Raw genomic sequence first — 22,197 nt, forward strand, 5'->3', positions numbered from 1 at the left:
CGATGAGGGTTTGATTTCTAAAGGACACTGTGGTGTGCAGTAATTGGTTCACATAGACCCTGCTGGTGCATACAAAAAGTTCCCTAGTCCAAAGTGTTCTGGGGAACTTTTAGTGGACTTTACAAATCACATGACTGTAGTGCACATTGCTTCACTGTACAGATGTGCCCTAGGTCACAAAGAAAGGCAGAGTTGGGAACGGAGCTCGGTCTCCCAAATCCTTGGCGTAGCATCCTAACTGCTGGACAGATTCTTCTCACCCTATAATATATGATGATCTTGTGTATGTGTGTATATGCCTTGTAAAACTTAGCACCTCTAGAACAAAGTCTAGTCACCAGCCCCTTACCATGATGACAATTGGCAATAAATAGTACTTACATTTTACTAGTGGGCAAATAGAATTTTGCTCATTTATATTTAAAATAGAAATATTTCTGTAATTGTAAACAGGAATTTTCAGGTTTGAGGTTTAGTTCCCTTGAACTGAAAACCAAGGATCAGGCTCCTTTTCTTTCAGCTCCTTTAGGATCCTTTTCTTTCAGAAATTTTATTCTATTAATTTTTATTTTGGTAGAGCTAATTCTACTGAATGAATGTCGCAATGCTTCCCACGTTCCTTTGTGAACTATGGGTAAAAATTTTGAAAGCAGAAAGATGATTTAGGAGCCTAATTCCCATTTTCAAAAGTCACTTAGGTACTTAAATGAGTTTTAGGCTCCTAAATCAGTTAGGCATTGCAAGTCTGAGCACAGCAACACCTAAATATCTTTAAAAATATGGGTCTTGGGCACCTAAATCTCACTAAAAGTCAATAACACCTAGGCTTGGTCTACAGTTCCAACTTCTGTTGGTATAACTACATTGCTCAGGAGTGTGGAAAATCCACACTGCTATGCGACGTAGTTATACTGCCCTAACCCATGGTGTAGAAAGTGCTATGTTGAAGTGAGGACTTCGCCCGTTGGCATAGCTACTGCCTCTTGTGGAGGTGGAGTACCTATGCCGACTCCCGTCTTCATGAAGTGCTACACGGCACAGCCGCACTGATGCGCTGCGGCGTTGTAAGTGTAGACAATCCTGTAGGGTCCTAAATTACTTAGCTGTTTTTGAAACGTTTATATGCTCAGATGTCACAGTGCTTTATACAGTTTAAGAACCCGAGTACATAGGAAGCTATGGCTACAGAGGTATTAGAATTGAGGCTTCTTTAGATGTGTGTTTCTTAATAAAATAATTTAAGTAGAAATATATTGGGATTCTTCTTTTAGAGTATAATCTCTTTTTGGTTTTATAGATCAACTTGCTACGTGTGTGGAAGGACACCTTAACTACAGCTGAAGTTGGTACATGGAAACAGTTTGAAACTTTATTTCAATTTGCCTCAGATTGGAATGTCACTATTGGGGTTTGCTAAGAGATAGCATCTCGCTACAGATTACAATGTCCAAAAGAAAAGCTGTGATGAATATAAAAGTTTCTTGAGTTGTCCCACATAACTTCTCATGAGGTGCTTTTTGTGAAATAATTTTCATCAGCCTCCCTAGAGTTCTTATAAACTTGCTTCTTACAAAGGTAGGGAGAAATATTCATTAACGAAAATTTGTCACTTTCAGTCAAAAATAGGGGCAGGATTTTCAAAGAAGCCTAAGGGAGTTAGACACCCGAATCCCCCTGAAATTCAGCTAGTTCCCCTAGACTTGTTTGAACACCCCAGACTTCATCTATTTACTTTCATCTTTTGCAAGATAGGGAACTAATATATCTCCTGTCATAGACCATTTAGATCATTTAAAAGCTGTGTTTTTGTTTTTGGTATTCTTTGGAGGTATCTTCATGCATCATATCATTAGGTCACACACTGTTGGGTTCTCTATTAAAAATTTAGATATATGCCTTCCCACATCATGTGCCCTCTATGACTATGCAGCAGGTATCTGATCCAAAATACAAACCGAAGGCAGCTGTGAATATGTAGTATCTGTAAACCAGCTGTTTATATACCAGAATTATATTAAGCAGTTCAGCAATATACCTACTTCATATATAAATCTGAAACTTTTGTGGCTGTTTCTAAATGAGAGACTGTCCCATATTTTCATTTTTCTTAGCTATTTTGATATTTCATTCAACTGTGAAAGTGAAATGAATGTCTGTACAGATTTGTCTTTTTTCTTCTGTATTGCCCAAAACACTTATTGTTTCCTTTTTCTAAAAGAGCTTGAAATTAACAATTTTTAAAAAGTATTTCCTGGGTTGCGTACGTCCATGTTCACTAATGTCTGAAAAAAAATCATCTAAAACATTCTTGCATAGATTCCAAGTAGAAATAAGAAATCAATTATGTGTTTTGTGTTGGCAGCGACTAATTGAGATACATATACACACACATATATAGTGTATATTTATATATGTATATTTCGATCCCAGTTGTAACTTCCCCCATCAAACAATAACAATTTGAAGATAGAAAATACTTTACAGTCTAAATTTAAATGTCACAATTCCTCTATAAAAAACAGTGCAGGATCTCTATCCTTTTTCAGTGATAAAAATGAAACTTGTTCAGTTCAAAAGAGAAAAAGCACTTTTTGTAACTTCCAGTGCTGCAAACTTAAACTTGGATCTGATTATCAAGCTGACTTTCCTTTGGACTTCGAATATAGTAATTGGTAATAAAGATTCTGCAATCAAAGGTTGGCTGACAATTCTGTTCCTGATGCCGGAGCCAGAATAGAATCCAGCTCACTCACTAGGTGTTTTGATTCTGCAGGGCTAATACTAGTAAAAATTGCTTTTAATTTATTTGTTGTTAGTAAAGTAGGCACCGATCGCTCAAACATACAGAGAGCAGATAGGTGATCTAAGAATGTCACTTTCTTATATAGTGATTTTTCTGACTGTAGTCTTACACTAAGTGATGGTTTACTAAAAAGAGTCAGAGCTGCTTTTTATTGTGGATTTTATGGTGGGTTTTTCAGGAAGAGATACTCTTACTGATGTTTGCTTTTAAATGCCACATAAAGAGCATCATTTTGCAAAGCAGTTATAGCTTGTGGAAAAGAAAAAGATTAAAACTTACGATAGTTAGTCCTGGAAAACAGCACTCCTTGACGAAGAATCGGAAATATTGGGTTAGCTTTAGGGGTGGGGGGGAGGTGAATGTTCAAAGCTGAAGAAGAACTCTTTGTGACTAAGAGTAATTTTGTAAAAATTAATTTTTCTGCGGCGAGTGATTAGGTTGAGTTAGATAGTTCCAGGGATAATGAAAGTGGGGAGAAGAGAGAGGGAGCTTTATGGCATTGTACATAGTTAATTTTTCACCCAGAAATCATTATCTTTTTCTTAAATACATTTTGTTTACTTTTGTATTCAATATTTCTATTGGTAAACATAGATCTGTGGTGAGAGACCTATTAGAGACCATTGCAAAAGTCAATTCTAATTGTTAGTACATTCCAGGCAGGCCCACTAATAAAGTATCTAGTGGTGAGTACTATATGCAAAAAGTCAACAACTGAGAATGGCAAAAGACTGTGACCTATATTTTCAAATGTGGCCGGTGATTTTTAGGTATTGAAGGAGCCTGATTTTTCAGAACGACCTGACCACCCATCCTCTGAGAATCAGACTCGTCTCACGCATCTCAACCTGGGCACTTAAAATCACTTATCACTTAATGAAAATTTTGGCTGTTGATCTTCTGTACAGCAAGGAAGTAAACTCACTGATTTCAGATGTAGGTCCCAGTCCTGTGAACTTTCACACATGTGAGTAACTTCTTCCATGACAAAAGTTACATGCGTAAGTGTTAGCAGAGTCAGGCTGATAATTTGTTTGAAGGATTCCTCAGGAATGAACAGGTTTTTTTCTAGTTAATAGTTTGAATATTTGATATGGAAATGTAAATGACTGAAATACCTTGCAACAGGTCTTCTGTTTAGCATTATACTTTCACACTGTACAGTAAATTAATGAATTGCAGCATGATTACATGGCACATAATTAACTTTGTAATTAATATGCAACTGCCACTTAAACTAAAGCACTGCTTATAAAGATGTATGGCAACAGTAAATCACAGGTCAGAAATAGCACTTGGAATTTTCAAAAGAATGAGAGTAAATGCAGAATCACTTACAGCAGCAGAGCAAGTTAATTAAAAAACAGATTAATTGTGAATGTCCTGTTTAATTTTAAATACCTTTGTTATTTCTTTTCTGTAAGAAAGAATCAGTGTAAAGCCCAACCTATTTGTTGTTGTCTTGTATGATATCTTTAAAACTGAGCCATGTGAAGCCTTGTTGTTTAGTTTTTGGAATCAGTCAGTTTTGCTTTCTTTACCGTGCTATGTATATGGTAGAATATAAAGATTTTTTTAAAAATTATTTTGCTTAGAAGCTTTAAGCCATAGGGCTTTTCCTCCTAAACAACATTTCCGTTCAGTGATATAAACTCAGTCAAATCAACTTTCTCGAGACGTGCTACTGAGTTGTCTGTACTGGACCTGGGTAAGGATGAGGTTTAAATTGGGTCACATAAGTGAAGCCTTGCAGGCCATGTTGTCACAATTTTGTATGATCACCAATATCTGTTCATCTCCACTGGGGTTAACCTCATTAGCAGCCCTAGTATAGACAGGCTTCATGTATTTTTTTTATTCCACATCGGAGAGAGAGAAGAACACGACACAGTAGTTGATAAAGTGTCTTTGGTAGCCAGAGATCCCTTTTTGCTAAGATTACCACTGGTGCAACTGAATGGATATTAGCATTGGTGGAAAGTTCTTAGAAATTTCTCTAGTGTAGATATGGCCACTCAGTCTGGATTTTAGACAGCGTAGTGCTCCTGATCTATGAAAAGCAGCATTTAATATGGTGCCTGACTCATGTACCAGAAATTTGCCTTTTTCAAGAGATGGGAGTTTAATACCCTCTAAAATTCCTTTAATATATGCTATTGAACAATTGTTGGCTGTAACATTAACATAAAACAAACACAGCTAAAGTGGATTCATTTTTTTCCCCTCAACAAATATTCACAGAAATGGTTTTAGGTATAAATTAGGTAATGTAGACTCCTAAGTCAGTGTCACCTCCATCATCACAAACCCACTGATACCCTTTCCAGAGATGTGTGCAGGAACTTTAGAGGGCTGGAGATCAGATAATAGTTATACAACATTGATATATACAAAGTTAAACGTTTGTAACCATTAAAAGACAATTTGTCAATACCACATGTGAAAATATACAAAATGAATTTCCTTGAAGTAAGTTTTTAAGCGTCATTTTTCTCACTTTGCTTATCTGTAAATGGTGATTATTATTGGTGGAAATTTTGTTTTTGTTGGTTTGGGTAAGTTTGGTGAAAGGTTGCTCTACCACTAGCGTAAGTGGTAGAGATCTGTTCTGGAAAGCTGAAGATCCAGAGTTCAAACCCTGCTGACTGTCCAGGACAGGGGTCCTTATAATTATCCCATGATGGAATTTCCATTTTCTCAGTTTCCTTAAGGGGGGGAAAAAATATCTGGTGCATGAGAGAGTCAGTGAGTGAGAGAAACCATCTTTAAGGCAGGTTTTACCATTAAAAATCTGTTACCTGCCAATTATGGCAGACATGTTACAAAAGCCAAGTGATCCACAGTTCAGTCATTTGCCACACGTTTCAGTTGCTTGTGTCACACGTTGCAAGGTCAGAAGGTTGAGAAAAATGGTTGGAATTGCCATATTGAATTAGGCCAGTGGTGCATCTGGTGTAGTAACTTGTCTGACCGTGGGCAATAGTAGAAGCTTCAGAAGAAGGTATGAGAAACTGCTATAGTTGGCAGCTATAGAGTAACTTGTGTACATTTACAGCCGTAAGGTCTGGCTCATGAAAGAGTAGCTAACCAGATGGGGTAGTTGATGTTTTCAAGCATCAGAAAAGATTTATGAGCTTGGGGATAGCAGTTTATGGGGTTAAGGGGAAATTGCGCCTGTGCGAGGGCTGCTTTTTTAATTTTTAACTTACAAGTTCTTCCATAGTTCTGAGTAATGGTTTTCAACCTGTTTTTTTTTTTTCATAAACTGAAAGTCTTTGGTTTGAAGTCTCATTATTAATTTTGCATTATTTGTAGTTGGTCACACTAAAATCAAGTTGTAAAGATTAAAATGCGTCCTACCGTACACCATTAGGAAAACTGTTCACTCAGGATGGGCTGTATGGCATAGGTGAAGTGCTGATCCCACTGATATCAATGGGAGTTTTGCTGTTGAATTCTCTGAGTCAGGACTCCACCCCCTCTTGAAGGTCAACTGACTGGCTCTGTTGGATCAATGAATTCCTGAGTGGAGAGGCCTTGTCTCAAAAAAAAAACAAAAAAAAAAAAAACACACACACCACACATCCACATGCTCCAAAACCACCCTCGCAGCACAGTCCCCCTTACAGTCCCCCTGGGGAGCTTGTTTCGTATTTTGATTCCCAGGGAAGAATCTGACTTACTAAATTTACACTAACACTACTCCTTTTAGCCCTTCCTGGAGGCCTCTCCTCCAAATACTGATCCAAACAAGGCATGGGGGAAGATGTGACAAAAAGTAATAAAATGGTATTGGGCAATGGAGGACTAGGGCAATCTGTGTGCAGGTGAAGGACGGTTACAATCTGGACAGATTTGCAGTTGGTTAATAAAGTATAAGTAAAACCATCAAATAGCATCCGTTGCGAATCAGTAGAGACATCAGCAACATAGCAGTATATTATGGAGGTGCCAGTTATAGCTCCATTGTTGCATTTTACACTGTGTGTGTATTTGACAAATACATTGCAAATAAATTTAAAATGTTGAAAAATTATTTAATGTCTTGGCAACAAAATGCAGTGCTTCATATTATTAAATATTTTATTTTTAATTTTTTAAAAATTGCCATCTACACTTACAGGAATCCATATTGGAAGCCCCAGCTGAGCCTGTAGTGGTAAAAGAACTCAGCTTGGATGCTTTTACCTCAGTAATAAATCTCCATTTACAACTTTAAATTTTAGGGGGGCCGGGGGAAATCAAATGGTTAAGGAGAAAATATTTCCTTAAGCCACTCCTTACAAGCAGGTCTGTTCTATATGAAGAGAGTGGATGAAGCTTCTCTTCCCACTACACAGCTTTTTTTGTGATGGGGTTGGAATATATGTTAACGTTATGTCGACATGGACAGCTCTAGTCAATAGGCTAAAATTGCTGGGTAGTTTGTCTTTTTGACAGATCTTGTCTAGCAATTTATATGACCTTCCAACTCTGATATTTTCCTTGCCAGTAAGTGTTGTAAGAGGCTCCCTTCCGGATACCATCATAATTTCTTTCTTCCTTATCATTCACTGAATCCATAAAGGGGCCTACCAGGTCATTGCCAATGGTAAACTGGGTTTGCGGATTATATATTTCTCCATGAATTTCTGAACATAGTTTGTTAAATTAGTGTTTAAAAAAATCCAAATGTATTATACTTTTTTCCCAGATTTTAAAAATTGGGATGTTGGCAATATAAAAATATATTTATCATACATTCTTTAAAATTTAGTTCATGTTATTTACATGTTGGATGATTTGCAAAAATTTAGGCCGTTCTGCAAGCTGCTTGGCACAGGCAGAACAGTGTGTACAATCATGGCCCTAATATATTTAAACCATTTCTGTTGCTTCATTTTATGCATTTCATTCATTGTGGACAATGAAAAAATTCTGGTCAGTATCATTTTAGTAAACTTCAGCCTTTTGGACACTACCAAAATACTATTACAGTTGGGTGTTCAACCTTGTAATGTTTGTATTTGTTCTTACAAATATCTATATGTGTTCCCTACTCGTCCATCCAGATTTATTTTTTTTAAACCAAAACCGACATTTCAAGTCTAAACTCAGTTGGTTGAGCCCCAACTGGGCTCAGAACTTATGCTGAAAACACTAAAAGGACGAGGTGTTTTTCTCATCCAAATCAGAAAGCTTTGTACAACTTTGCTTCTCAGCATGATCACAGGGATTTGCATGTGTTCATTTCATAACACTAGTTTGGATGTCATCCATGAGTTATTCCTTGAGCTGCAGCACAGGGATTGGTATTATAAAAGTGCTTACTAAAGTGATATGGAAGTTTGGGGAAACTTAAAGTACAAGTAATGTAAGCTGACCTTTTCTATCATTTTAAACAAGTTATATATAGAATTTAAAACTGCTAAGGGAAAGGGATAATGGTTATGATATTCTGAGAGGCCGACTCCTACAGCTATACTGTAGCTAAGATTTAGGAAATAGCATACAACCAATTGAATTCTTGTTGTTGGCATTAGGAGGACTTTGTAATTAAGCATATACAATGAGAATCACCCCCAACTTTAGGAACCTAACACGTGAGGAATGAGCATTTGTTCCTAGCCTTTGAAAAGCATAAGACTGCGTTGTTAATTTTATTTGTAAAACAGTGCCTCTTCTTCTGTTTCCTCCCCCAAAAGTCCTGGTAAAGTGCTTGGGCTCGATACATAAAAATAAACATTAATGTTGTTGTCATAAATCTTGAATATGAAATCCCCACATACAATAGTCAAGCTCAGTAGTTGAGCCGGTCAAAAATGGTGAACATTTCATAAAAAAAATAATTGACATTTTTTTAAAAAGTTGAAAAATATGCTAATTTTTCCAGGACAAATTTCAACACACTTTTGAACAATCAAAAAATGTCAACCAGATTTACTCAGTATCATTTAAAAAGGAGAGAAGTGTCCCACCTTTGAATTAACGGTGATTTAAAATAGAAGGTATGTTTTTTCACAGCACTGTTTAAAAGAGTTGGCCTGTTGTCACTTACTATACCATAGACCTTCCATTTGCTTATATCTCCCCTAATATTGATGGCAAGGTGAAAGAACTGTGCTAGCAGCTAGTGTGTTCTGTTTCGTTCCTACAACCTCCCTTTAAAAATATATATTTTTAGTTGTCTGCAGCTGAAGTTCAGTTTGTGGTTTGTTGTTTTGATCTCTCAGCCATTTGCTATTTGCAAATGGCCATGACATTGGCTGGTGAATGGAAGAGATTCACGAAAATCTACGCTGTACGTATTGTCTTACTGCCTACAATATGTCTGCTTGCCTAGAGATTAAAAGGTGAAATTAGAAGTTTAAGAGTTAGAACTAGAAGAGAGATCAATGACTTTATCATTGTTTGTTCTGTGAGATAAAATAATTGTACCATGATACTGCTGCCCTTTCCTTGTGATTCTGAACTGCTATGTGATAACTTTTCTTCCATATGTCTTGACACAATATCCTTAGGCCCAAAATAAAGTCCGGTCTATTTCATTGTCCTGCAAGTGAATGCTCACAGGATGCTGGCCAAACTAAATGTAAAACAGGATTGTACCATGATTTCTGAAATGGGCAGTAAATTAATATTCCTGTTAAATATTAATATTTCTGCAACTCCATTCCAGCCATATAATGACTTTTCATGGACATTCTCTAATCTTAAAGTTGAAGCTATTTAGAGTTAGACTTGGGGCAAAGTGGAAAGTTCCTAGGTTTTGCCCTCCTGGCCTAGTCTCAAAGGCCTCTGTCAAATATGCAGTGGTCTACACTGCATGAGACCTGTGAACTGAGTGCATTGTGCTTGATCTTGTGCTGGTCAAGCAGACTGTTGGTCAAAGAGAGAATCTCTGTTTTGCTTCTGACTTCTGTATGAAGCCAAATTGGAAGTTTAGCATTGGACAAAACATTGTGATTCATTTGGAACTGCAGTGTCCTTTCTCTTTCTTGCTAGGAGTGTTAGAGGGAGAAATAGAAACCACCAGAAATCTTCACCTAACATCACCACCTTGGGGGGGGGGGGCGGGGGGAAACTCTCCCTCCAAAAGAGGAAGATGGAGCTGTCCTGCCCACCCCGCAGCCAGCTGATAGGAAGACTATAGTACCCAGGAAAGGGTGAAACAGTGCAGATCTCCTCATTCCAGAGCTGTGCCAAGGGAGTGAGGAGGGCGCCAGCATGGTGGAGGGTCATTCATTCATAGGCCAGTCAGGAGAGTACACTGTGGCTTGATGGAGGAACTGACCTTAGTTTTGAATTCTGCCTGACTCAAAGGCAGCATCAGCTGGTGGGAAAGGAAAAATAAAAATCTCAGCTACAGGTTACTTCATACTTTTCCTCAGGGCTTGCTTTATATCCAAAAACACATTGCAAAACTAGAACAAATCAACTCTAACTACTGCGTACTAGCCATCTGAGACCCCTCTTCAGCCAGCTGGCAGAAGTAAGACCATCCCCTTTTTATATGCCTCCTTTGCTCCAGTCTTCTCTTTTCTTTGATAACCCAGCCATGTGATAGGCAGGAACTGGGTAACTCCTTATAGGCCTGGTTCACGGTGGCTACTAGAACTGGTTTAAATATCACAGAATTTCAGCTCTGCTGGTTACTGGCAGAAATAAACACTATGCACGGTGTTTTTATTTAATGGCAGAAATAAGCATGTTGCACGGTGAAAAATGAGCAGCCCTTCCAGGGAGCAAAAAGAGAAGAAAAGAGAACTTGTTACCGATGACGTGGTTAGGAATTGCCAACGGCATGTCCCCGAAGGAGTTTTATCAGTATGAAAATGTGGTGTATATGTGTCATGGGGTTACTAGCCCCTTTCAAGGGAGTCTGGACCCATGGTGATCTAATTTAAGGGGAACAAACCTATCTAAGCAGTTAAATGCATGATGAGTATGTGGGCCTGATAAAAGCCCATCAGGGCTCAGTTGTAGCCAGGTGCTCAAAGAGAGAGAAACTCTCCTAAGGGAGAGGAGCTTGCAGAGACCCCAGGCCCCAAGAAGGAAGGCTGTGCAACCTCTGCATCCAAGAGCAGAGAGTCAGTTTCAAAGTAAATTGTGTTTAATAATGTAGAACCCCAGTGGGAGAATTTTGTCTCGCTTCCTTTTGGACCGTCTGGAGTTATACAGGGGCCCTGAGAGAAGCGAAACTGAGGGAGTGTCTGCAGTGCTACACTAGGTCAGCAGGGGGCACTACAGGCCAGTTACATATGTCTATGTACAAAGTGTATCCGATGTTGTGTTTGTACAGATAGTTCTAATTCAAAGGCGTATCCTTGTTATTACATTTGGTAGAACTGTGTATTGTTTCAAAGAATAAGATGCTGCACCTACTAATGCCTACAGCACTGCCAACTTTGTATGCATGTTACTCACTCCAGTGTGTGTCTAATCAAGCAGGGGTTCAGAAAAATGTGAAGGCTATAAAGCTGACCTCTGGAGTGTGGAGTGTTGCAGTTCAGAACAAAAAAGAAGTGTTCAGCGTTTTGAGCCCTGTTGTGCCGTGTCATGCCATAATGAGCATTTTGAAAGAAAAGAAAAGAAAACCCTATGAAAGGAGGGATAGAGGGAAGAGGAAAAGAAACTGCCATCTGGACCCAGACTACTTTATTCCAGACATCATGTGCATGTGCAATATGAGTTTAACAGATTAATTTATAATAATGAACATTTTTTGTTCTACAAATAAAAGCCCATAACTCATATTTTAATATAGTAGTCTTACCTTTCTAATGCCATGAATGTGCCCTCTCTCCCCCTATGCGGCAGCCCCCGAGCTGGGGCTGGCAAGGAGTGGGGTCTCTCCCCCACCACAGTAACCACAGAGCTGAGGCTGGGAGGGAGGGCCATCTCTCCTCAGCAGCCGCAGCCCTGGAGCTGGGGAAAGTCACCTCTTTCTCCGGCCACCGCAGCCCTGCATGTCCCAAATTCCCCCCACCCCCTCTTCTCACCCCCTATTCCCCCCAAAACCACCACCTCACCTTACATGTGCATCTTCTCCAGGGTCCAAGCACCACGCCTGCGCAGCTCCACTAATTAGGTGGGTGGCCCTTCGTTCTTTCATGTGCAGCTACCCAGGTGCACACCTTAGAGCTATCCATGGACCACCTGAATGGAGCTGATCCGTGGACCACAGTCTGAGAACCTCTGAATTAGAATTCTGAGGCTTTCAGGGGCAATGGAGATGGTGGTGGTGAACAGTGGTGGTTGTGCCATCTCCTGAAGAAAGGATACGTGACTAATTGGGGATTGGTGATCTCTTCCATCTCTTACCAGCAGGAGAGTGGGGTGGGGGGAGAGAAAACCTTTTGTAGTGATAAACACCCATTTTTTCATGGTTTGTGTGTATAAAAACATCCTCTGTATTTTCCACAGTATGCATCTGATGAAGTGAGCTGTAGCTCACGAAAGCTTATGCTCAAATAAATTTGTTAGTCTCTAAGGTGCCACAAGTCCTCCTTTTCTTTTTGCAAATACAGACTAACACGGCTGCTACTCTGAAACCTTCCATTGTGTCAGTTTTTGCTCAAGACCCAACTTGGCATTTGTACAATTAATGCTTGTGACAGGGGCCACTCACTGCAGGTTGCACCTCCTCCTGGCTGTCCTGGATATTAGCTCTACTAGGCATCGTAGAGGCATCCTTCCTCTGGCAATGTCTTCACCCGTCCTGTCTCATCCTGTGGCCCCTCTTGCTCCAGGAACTGCAGCCTCCTCTTTGTGACTTGGCCCTCCAGTCGGGCCACTACATGGTGTCCCCTTCCGGGTGTTACCCAAAGTCCTTCTGTACAGTCTCGGGCAGTCTTCTTCAGCATTGTCCTGATGGTGCCACTTTCCCGGTGGCTGGTAGGGGAATCCTGGCTTGCCCACTACTTCCAGTCCAGGGATGCTGTACCCGGCATGTTCGGTCTGCTTGCCTCAGCCGTTGTTGCTCCTTCCTGGGATTCTTTCCTACTGTGTCTGGTTCCCCCACTTCTCTGGATGTACTAACTCAATATCCCTCTTCCCAGGGAGTAACTGTTGACTACTCTCTCTAGCCCAGTGGTTCTCAACTCTGGTCCATCGCTTGTTCAGAGAAAGCCCCTGATGCGCCGGGCTGGTTTGTTTACCTGCCGTGTCCGCAGGTTTGGCCGATCACAGCTCCCACTGATCGTGGTTCACCAGGCCAATGGGGGCTGCGGGAAAGGCGACCAGCCCATCCCTCGGCCCACGCTGCTTTCTGCAGCCCCCATTGGCCTGGATCGGCAAACTGCGGCCAGTGGGAGGTAAACAAACTGGCCCGTCCCGCCAGGGGCTTTCCCTGAACAAGCGGTGGACCAGAGTTGAGAATCACTGCTCTAGCCGCAACACACGTCCCTTCTGCCAGGGAGTGACTGCAGCCTACTTCCCTGCAGCCTCTGTCTGTTGCCAGCTTCCTAGCTTTATAAACTTGGCCCAGCTGCTCCCCCAGCTGGACTTCATCAGCAAATTAGGCCCTAGCGTTCTCTGGCTTTCCTCCAGGAATGCCTATATGTTAATTGTCCTAATGTACCCCATCAAGCTTGTGTAGGGTAGACGCCCTATCACAATGCTTCTGAATACCTGGGGGCTTTTTAATGCTTTTGTCTAGTCAGTGTCTACACTAGTCTTTTGCTGCATGTCATCTCATATCTGTTCACATGGTCACATGATGCAGGTTACAGAAGTTACAAGTTCTAATATAATTATAGCTAGCAGAGATCTTCTGTCCTCTTGGTACAAAAAGTGCTGAATTCTAGACCTGACCATGAGGCAGAATTTTATGCAGCTGCAGTGACCGGAAATCTGCTGCTATGGAATTGTCCAGACTTCTAGAAACAGGGTTGGCTGTGAAATTTATTTTCCAGATATCCTGTTTTTCACTATAATTCTACATCTTGAATTTGGGAGTTTCTTTGTTGGCTCATTAACACTAATATCTGTCTATACTTTGTGTTATTAGATCAGATTAGAGAATATGTAGGACAGGACGTGTTAGTAGTGATACATGTGTTATCTGTACCTTACTAGTGGAATTAGTTAAATTTCTTAGAATGAATTCTTATGTGGTGGAGGTCACAAATGAAATTTATTTCTCAGTTCCTTCTAGAGAGCAGTCCCCTTTTCAAAATTGCTGCACAATACAAATCATCTACACTATGGTAATTTCTGCTCTATATACAAAGAAGTATCTGTATGGTGAAATGCATTATTATTTCAATAGACACCTGGTGATGTGACCTGTAACCTCAGAATATGCAATGGCTTCATGGGCTGGTATTCCCAGTTTGATGAAGTGCCCTCATATATTGTCATGCACAGTGGAATCTCGCATATGAAAGCACTTTCTTTTAAAAATGCCTGAGCCAGTCATTGTTTGGCCAAGTACACTGAAAAGTTCATACTTGTTGGGAGTTTCCTTGTGCTCTTAGGGGGTCTATCTGCACACTTGTGTGTAATTCCTTCTGACATTAATGTCAAGTCCATAGGCATAGTGAAAAGGAAATTAGACTTAAATGGGATTTTGTACAGCTCTCTCTCTCTCTCCACCCCACCCCCTTTGACACCAAAAAGGAACCGCAACAATTTCCGCTATTCCTGTGGCTATCCATTTTGCCTACTCACGATGGTAGTAGGCCTGTGTATTGCTTGCTTGTACAGAATGAGGAACCTTATCAAGCATATCTGTGCCATGAAGATGCATGTGCACCACTGCCCTTCAATGTCTGGGGACAGGGGGTTTAGAGAAGATAAAAGCCCTATTGCTACTTACAGCCAAATGAGATTTTTCTTTTAGTTAAAGTGGTTAGGGACCTACCTGTGTTCCTGAAGCAGAAGATACCCAGTGTGACATTTGGAAAATGCTTTGGAACTGAAGATATTTAGAATGTCTTGCATCTATGCAGAGGTTTTGAAATCTGTGTACACAGAGGACTCTCTATATCTCTGGAGAGAGAGCTAATTATGAGGTGGAAAGAGACATGCAACACATGGCAAATTAGAGAGTGGATGGCGAGCGTGGTCTGACCCAGGACAGTCAAGGGGAGCTATTTCTCTTGGAGAAGTACCAGAGGATCCTAATTTCTATGCAGAACAGGCAGGATCTTGGACTTTGCCATGTCCTAAATATTTTTTTTCAGAGGAATTATATCAGGGATGAACTTGCCCCTTAGTGTGCTTGAATGACAGCTGTGGAAAATGAAATATTTAATCCACAGAATAGGTATGGCTGTGACAGTGGCAGCCCAAGCATCCCTTGCACTGTTCTGATAGTGTGCCTCACTCCTGACCAGCAACGGCCAACATTAAGGATGTTATTAGTTACTCTTCTTGCCCATTCAACCCTTGGGTTTTTGTTGTTGTTGTTGTTGTTTGGGGGGGAGTGTGTGTGCGCAAAGGCTGTGAACAAGGCTGTCCGTTTCTGTCAATTGGGACTTTTGAGATGTGGCCACTTGGACCTGAGGAAATGGACCATGACCAAAGATCATTGTTTTCAAGGTCTTATTCCAAAAACTTTCACATGGTAAACTGCATGGACCTCTGTACCTGGGAAGGATGAAGGGTTAAGCTGAACATACAAGGTATCAAAACTGTAGGTCTAGGTGCAGCGTTTCTCAAATGTGGCCACCAGGAGCTTTTTGCGCAGCTACAGCCTCCTTGCGGTCACTGGGAAGGCAAAGCAGTGTTAACAAATATACACTTTTCACAGAAACAGACTTATTAGCTAGCAAGTCTTTAAAAAAAATACCAACCAAAAAAGCAAAAGAAACAACAACAAAAAGACAAGACCGTGCCAAGCAAATTATTTGTTTCTATTCTGTTTAGGTCTGGTAAAGACTAGATACAATTGTATATTATTTTTATTATTGAGTCTGCAATAAAAACCTACATAAATAAATTATGATGTGGACATGTATATGTCCATATTTATTTGTTTTTTCTAAAGTTAATTAAGTATTGGCAGGGGGGAGGGGGAGGAAGTTGGTGGCCACACTCTGAGGCCACCAAAAAATTTTGTGTGAGAACGCCTTCATGGTGTAGGAAGTGTAGATGTTTAATATCCTGTGCTTCGGTCATTATCAACAAGCACCACCCCAAATGCTAGAACTCCTAGTAAACAGAGATAAATGTGGACTACAGAGAGGTTACATTCCATAAATACTGGAAAGCAATGTCGAAAATGTAATGGAGCAGCCAGTGACTACTTTGTTTTTCTGGTTAAAAAAAAAAAAAATTGCTCAGCCATCTAATTTCTACCTTCTTCCTTCAGCTATGTTTAGCTTTTATGGGTTTTGCCCATCCCCCTGGAATTCATTGTTCTTCCATTCTGGGAAATTGGGTAAATCTTTACTTAAATTTCATCAGAACAGACCAGGATAATGGTAGATCAAGTTGTTAGCGTCCATGTCCCACAGCTGCTATTCAGTTCTCTCTGTTCTCTAGAGGTTTTTTTAATTGCAGCAATGCTTTTTTTTTTTCTTCTTTTTTACCCCCGGTGGTTTTTTCTGAAAGAGTGAAGCAATCCCTGATGGCTAACCAGAAAGTATTGGTCTTGGGAGCAGTTTTTCAGTTCTCCTAGAATGAAAGAGCAACAGAATAAATTGTGTTGTGTTTATGGACCATAAAAGGAAATTGCTGGCTATTTTAATTAATTATATATATTTTCTGGGTTATGTTTAATTCTAGTGACCCCCCCCCCCCAAAAAAAGGATCCAGATCTGTCCACATTTGTGTGTATGTGTGTGGGGTGGAATATGGTTTTGAAGAGAGAGATCAAGTACTCTGTATTGCTAATGGGTTCTGGGGAATACAAGAAAATGCCTGATAGTACAGTGTTGTTTTTAGTTTTTAACAAATGCTAACTTTCATGTCAACAAATGTTCCCTTCAAATTTTATGATGCAGCTTCCCAAACATGCCTAGTTACATTAAACAAACACGAAGGCATTTCATGTCAGAGTGCAATCCTTCTCAGTTTTCATTCTTGGTGGACTTCAGATTTACCTTGCTAGGAGCGTTTCTGCTGGCTGGGCCTAGGAGGCTTTGACCTCTCTCTGCTTGATATCTTGTCTACTGTCTGGTCCAGCAGGGATATTATCAGAGTAGAGCAAACACAAAGCAGCATCTTCAGTTTTTGATAGGTAATTGTTAAATTGTTACTAACATTTGCTGCTAGTACTGACTCTTTTCCATCTTTCTGAAGTCCTCTCTGTGAAGCTTTTGGCGCTGCTGGTCACTCTGGTACCTAGAAAAGTATTTGCTTTTTTTGCTTCTGTTCTTGTTGCAAAACCCAGCATCTGTGAGCCTGTAGCCAAAGAGGACCTGGGTGAACCTGTCCAACCCAGTTGGGGTTTTATTTGTAATTTACTGGCCAGCAAGACAGCCTCTATAGTCACAGTGCCAAGGCACCGTACTGATATCCCTGGAGCCTGGGGCCCTTACCCACAGAACACGTACAGCACATGTGGCGGCAGCAGCAGAAGTTTCCCTCTGCCACTTCCAGTGTGCCTGTGGTCCATCCTTACCTGCTGAGACATGGGATTGGTCTCTGTAGTCACTCCATCCCGAATCGCACCACTGAGCCTATCAACGGGGACCTCAGCTGTAGTGTTCAGACACTGAGCAGGTTGATCTCTGGAGAGAAAATGCAGCTCTATCACTAACCAGGTGGCTAGTCTGCTCAGTCCTGTCTTCTGCTTAGGGGTCTCGGAGGCCGCCGCTCTGTTGAGAAATCTGGGAGGCCATAGGATGGTAAAAACATTAAGTCATTACAGACCTAACTTCAGATCTGAACATCCAGTGAAGGGTGTCCTGTTCGGATACCAATCCCATTCCTTGCTCTCTTCCCCTCTTAAAGGGACCTATTGCCTCAACAGACACTTCGTTCCAATGCATAGAAACGTCCACTTAATTTACACAAAATAGCTTTCTTTCTTTCTTGGATATGGGACCATGGATTGGAGAAAGGGGAGTCCGGTCCCCTCTCATTTTAGGCATTTGCAAGTATCCTGGGGAGTTTCTTTTGATGGTAGTGGTGTTAGCTGAGTGATCAGGGTCACTTGTTAGAGATGGCTCATTTGCTTGTAGCTGTCCCTGTGCAGATTAGCATTTCTTGCCTGCAAGCTACAGTATATTTAATAAACCACTGGATCAGTGGACTTTGCTGTGGAACTGTCAATGTTTGTGCTGGCTGATCTGTCTACATGGCAGTGTGCAAAGCCTCTGAGGATGCTACAGCAGGTCTGTCAGCTCTTGCTCCCTAGGAGCACACATTTAAGCATTTTTTCCTCTAATTTTGTCTTATTACTTCTTGCTGTTATAAACTGAAGTGTCTATCTTTCCCCCTACCTTCTCTAAATATAAGAAGCTTGACAGAGTTTTTGATGCTTGGGCTTAGGTGGAATGTAGGGAAACCAACCTTATAATACAAGCATGCAGCAGGGCGATTACTTGAAACTGGATTTGCACAGATACTGTATTTGGCCTGGGGAAACCAGTCATTTCAGCCAGTGGGCCAGAGGTGAGGGCCACTGGTGAAAGACCGTTCATGTGCTTTAAGTTTATTGTACTGGCCAATGATCAGTGTGTAGAGATTTAAAGAAGTGTTACACTTGGGTAGAGATGTGATACTGTTCTGTCCCTCTGATCCCACTCGTCTGTGGTTCCCCACCCCCCACAGGTCGGATCACAGTGCTGTGCGCTCTCCAGACAACCCTACCACCTTTGCTTTTGTAATCAGGCTGCAGATGTGCTTGATGATTGAATAATTTCTGTGCACCACCGCTCCTCCTCCCAGAGGGGTCCAGCAGGCTTGCTTATGCAAGCTGTCATGTCGTCGTCTTTTTTTTTTCAAAAGCCTGTGTGGATTTGGTTTTCTGTGTGTCTGTGTACATGTCTGTACATAATAGACCATGTATACAATCAAGTTCTCAAGCACATGGCTGTGGAAAAAGCTTTCTTAACCCAACATAACTGCCAGCGCTCACCGTTCAAACCACCATAAATTAAATAAATCCACTCCCACCCCTCACTGAAGCTGTGAGTTTTGGCGGCATGCATGCACACAAACTCTCTCTCTCTCTTGCTTTCTCTCCGTCAAAGATGATAGAAAGTCTTTGGGGGATTATTGCACATTTATACAGCAACAATGGAAAGCAGTACTGCACAAATATCTATTCTTCCTCGCCCAGCATAACAAACGCTGCTTTGTCTCACATCTGGCCCTTTTTAATAGCTCAAAGCCAAAAGCAGTAGCTATTTAGCAGCTTATGGTAAATAAAGCTTTATTAAAACTACTTCCTTTTTCAAGTGTTTAATGACTAAATGGCCTTTCACCTGACATTTCATGCTTCTTATTTTTTGAAGTACTGATTTAGCAAGGGAAATAAAATAGTTGTCATGGATGGATATTAAACTTCTCACAGTTTTATTCTCTAGATGAAAACAATGTTTAAGTGCATTTTTGAATTTTTTTTGGAAAAGCAGATTTAAAAACAACACAGTTTTAATGTTTTTATGTGTATGTGTATGCACAAAGCATTATACATTGTATCTTATTATTAGGTGCCTATGCCCAAAGGTCTATATGTCATCATTTTTTTGTTACGATATCTAAGGATGTTAGCATAAGTACCTAAAAATGAATGTAATATATAATCTGTGTGTATACGCCACCACCACTCCTCAACTCTGCCCCTCCACCCCCACACCTATAGTTCAGGACGTAACTTTGTTTTTAAATATGCTTTTCAATAAAGAAAAATGCTATAGTTTATTTAAAATGTTTATAATCTCGAGCATACATAAACCTACTATAAAATTTTATAGTTTATAAAATATTTAGTAGGACAAGTGGTTTCCTTCAGTGTCTTTCAGAAGGAAACAGAAATACCTTAGCACTCAAACAGTCCTACTTGGTCTGTAATTGGAAAGTATGTTTTGAGCCTATGGAGGGCATTATTTAATCCTGAGGCTTAAGAGTGATGGTTGTATTGGAGTAATACAGTGTTTAAAATGTTGAAAAATATTCTGTGATCTAACTATTGTAAAAGCTGGATAGCTTAGAATATGGTATCCAGGACCATTTTCAGTATTTAGCATGCCAGTGGTTTTCTGCCCTGTTCCCCCCTCCCTGAATTTTAGGGGAGCATATTGCTGTGAAAGGAAAGTGCAGTGGATATTTTTAAACCAATAAATAATTGGGTTTAGGATTCTTTTTTCTCCTTCTCCTATTTGTGTTGAATTGTTGTAACAAATTTATATTAAACGGTACGCGCTGTCAGAACCTGTTTGGTATTTAGTCTTGACATTAACGCATTTGATCAAACAGCAGTGTTCTCTCTCTGCATCTCCAAAGGCAGCCCTTTTTGAGAATAGCTGTCAGGGAGTATGACTGCAACTCCTTAGCTCTCTATTTGCAAGCTCTGGAGGTGTGAAAGATGGCAGCGAATGGGGAGATAGTTAATCAATAACCACAAGGTCAGACAGACAGTGTCAGTTTTAGTGCTCCCTGTTAGGAAGCAGCAGCAAAGGATTTGTAGGGGCTTGTAAAGGCTTAAAGAAACACAAGACTGCTGTGTGAGAAAGGAATGGAGCTCTCTCGGCTTTAGTAGAAAAGGGAGACATCTGCTGGCTTGTCTAGGAGGGGGGGAAATATGTGCAGTACTTTTGTTAATCAAAACAGACCTACAATCTCACTTCAACACAGCTAATCAACAGGAAGGTTCTTTAAGTACTTTTAAATGAAATAGTTTCATTTAGCATTGTTCTTCCTATTAATATAGATGTATACTACAAACCAACATATGTAGTAGCAATATAGGACATGTGTGCATATAAAGTGAAAACAGTGCATGTCATTTCAAGGCATGTTTCAGTAAATAGAGTACCTTTATATTTGAACAGCAAATGTTGTGAAATCACGAATGGTGCTAAATCCTCCATGCTTACATCTTAATATGTAATGATCTTCCTTGGTCAAGTTTTTGTGCAGAAACTAAACTCCTTTTGTATAGGTGAAGCACTCAGTTGGCTGCTCTCCTGACAGAGATGGTATGTTAGGCAAATTAATTGTTTTTAAACCCCCCTGATGTGTAAATGGTACAATACAAATGTCTCATCTTAATCATCTCTGTGTTAAACTTCAACACCATAGCTTGAGCCACTTCTTTGCTGATGACTTAATTGATTCATTAGCCAATGTAATCCCCTCCCATCCTGTTCATAGCCTGGTTTGTAGCCTGATCAAAGACACTTATTAGATTAAAAAAAATTCTTAGCCTTCTCTTATGACTCTCAGCATAGTAGAGACATATAACAAATTATTCCATTGTATCTGATTGAATAACATAGCAACAGCATTCACCAGCAGTTTGTGCTTCATCCTATGCTACCATCCGATACTGAGGGGAGACAGGGTTATTTTAAATGTATTGTAGAATTCTTGCTTTGGAAATTGTTTTCTTTGCCTTCCTCGCACCTCGTTAAGGTTAAAACAAAGAAATGAAGTACACTACACCAGTGTGATTTCTTTTCTCAATAAATTTCCCACTTCAATTGACTGGTTCCAAGTGGCTCCAAGTCTGACCCTTTTATTGATAACAAACATGTGATTTCCCAGATGGTGGCTGCTAGAGTGCATCTTCTTTATACCCTCAACTTGTAAAATTGAAACCAAGTATCTTGACCCACTGAGCTCTCACCTGGCAACATCTTTAGGCCCTTGTTGTTTGCCCCACAGCAGTTATTTTCTCTCCCTTTTAGACACTAGCTGTTCTGAGCACATACATTGTGGTGGATGTTCCTTTACGTCTCGGAGAGCGGAAGGGATAAAAATCAATAGATGAGATGCAATGAGTTAAGAGGAGTGCACTCCTACCAAACTTCTTCTCCTTTATCTTGTTATCTATTTGTAACTCCATCTTTAATTTTTAAAACATTAACTTTAAATTCAGGTAATTACTTTTTGTTCGTGGGTATTACTCCACTCTACTTATTTATTTATATTTATGTTACCACTAATCTCTTGAGTCTAAAAACGCCATCTCATTTGTCAGTGACGTTCTAATCAACGGTTAGGTTGATTACATGAATTAAGTAATTAAATTACAAAATGACGTATTATTTATTACCCATCATACATGCTGACACATTGTTTACTTTCAAGACAAGTTCCATTCTCTAGTTCTGCCTGTATGTTAAAGGATCTCCCATCTATTTGCCAAAACTAATCAGTTAGTAATTGTTTACAAATTGATCACTTTGGTTTATATGCTGGGCCTATATGGTAATGGTAATGAGAGTAATGGTTTCCAGGCAGTGTGCGCAAGTATTATGTGAGCCTCTGTGGTCTAGCAATAAGGCAGAAAC

The 22,197-nt window shown here is 40.2% G+C and overlaps 1 protein-coding gene across 11 annotated transcripts in view; it reads left to right on the top strand.

The window, feature by feature from the left end:
- Positions 1-22,197, top strand: part of ZMIZ1 (zinc finger MIZ-type containing 1) — a 470,647-nt gene that overhangs the window by 234,321 nt on the left and 214,129 nt on the right. The window contains exon 5 of one of the 11 annotated variants that reach the window (XM_084633918.1): positions 1,298-1,342. The exons of the other annotated variants lie outside the window; for them this stretch is intronic. The gene's annotated coding sequence lies outside the window, so the exon portion shown is untranslated. The remainder of the gene's footprint in view (positions 1-1,297; positions 1,343-22,197) is intronic. 11 annotated transcript variants of the gene reach the window in all.

This window comes from Lepidochelys olivacea, assembly GCF_965140295.1.
Source record: "Lepidochelys olivacea isolate rLepOli2 genome assembly, chromosome: 7".
Taxonomy (NCBI): Eukaryota; Metazoa; Chordata; order Testudines; family Cheloniidae; genus Lepidochelys; species Lepidochelys olivacea.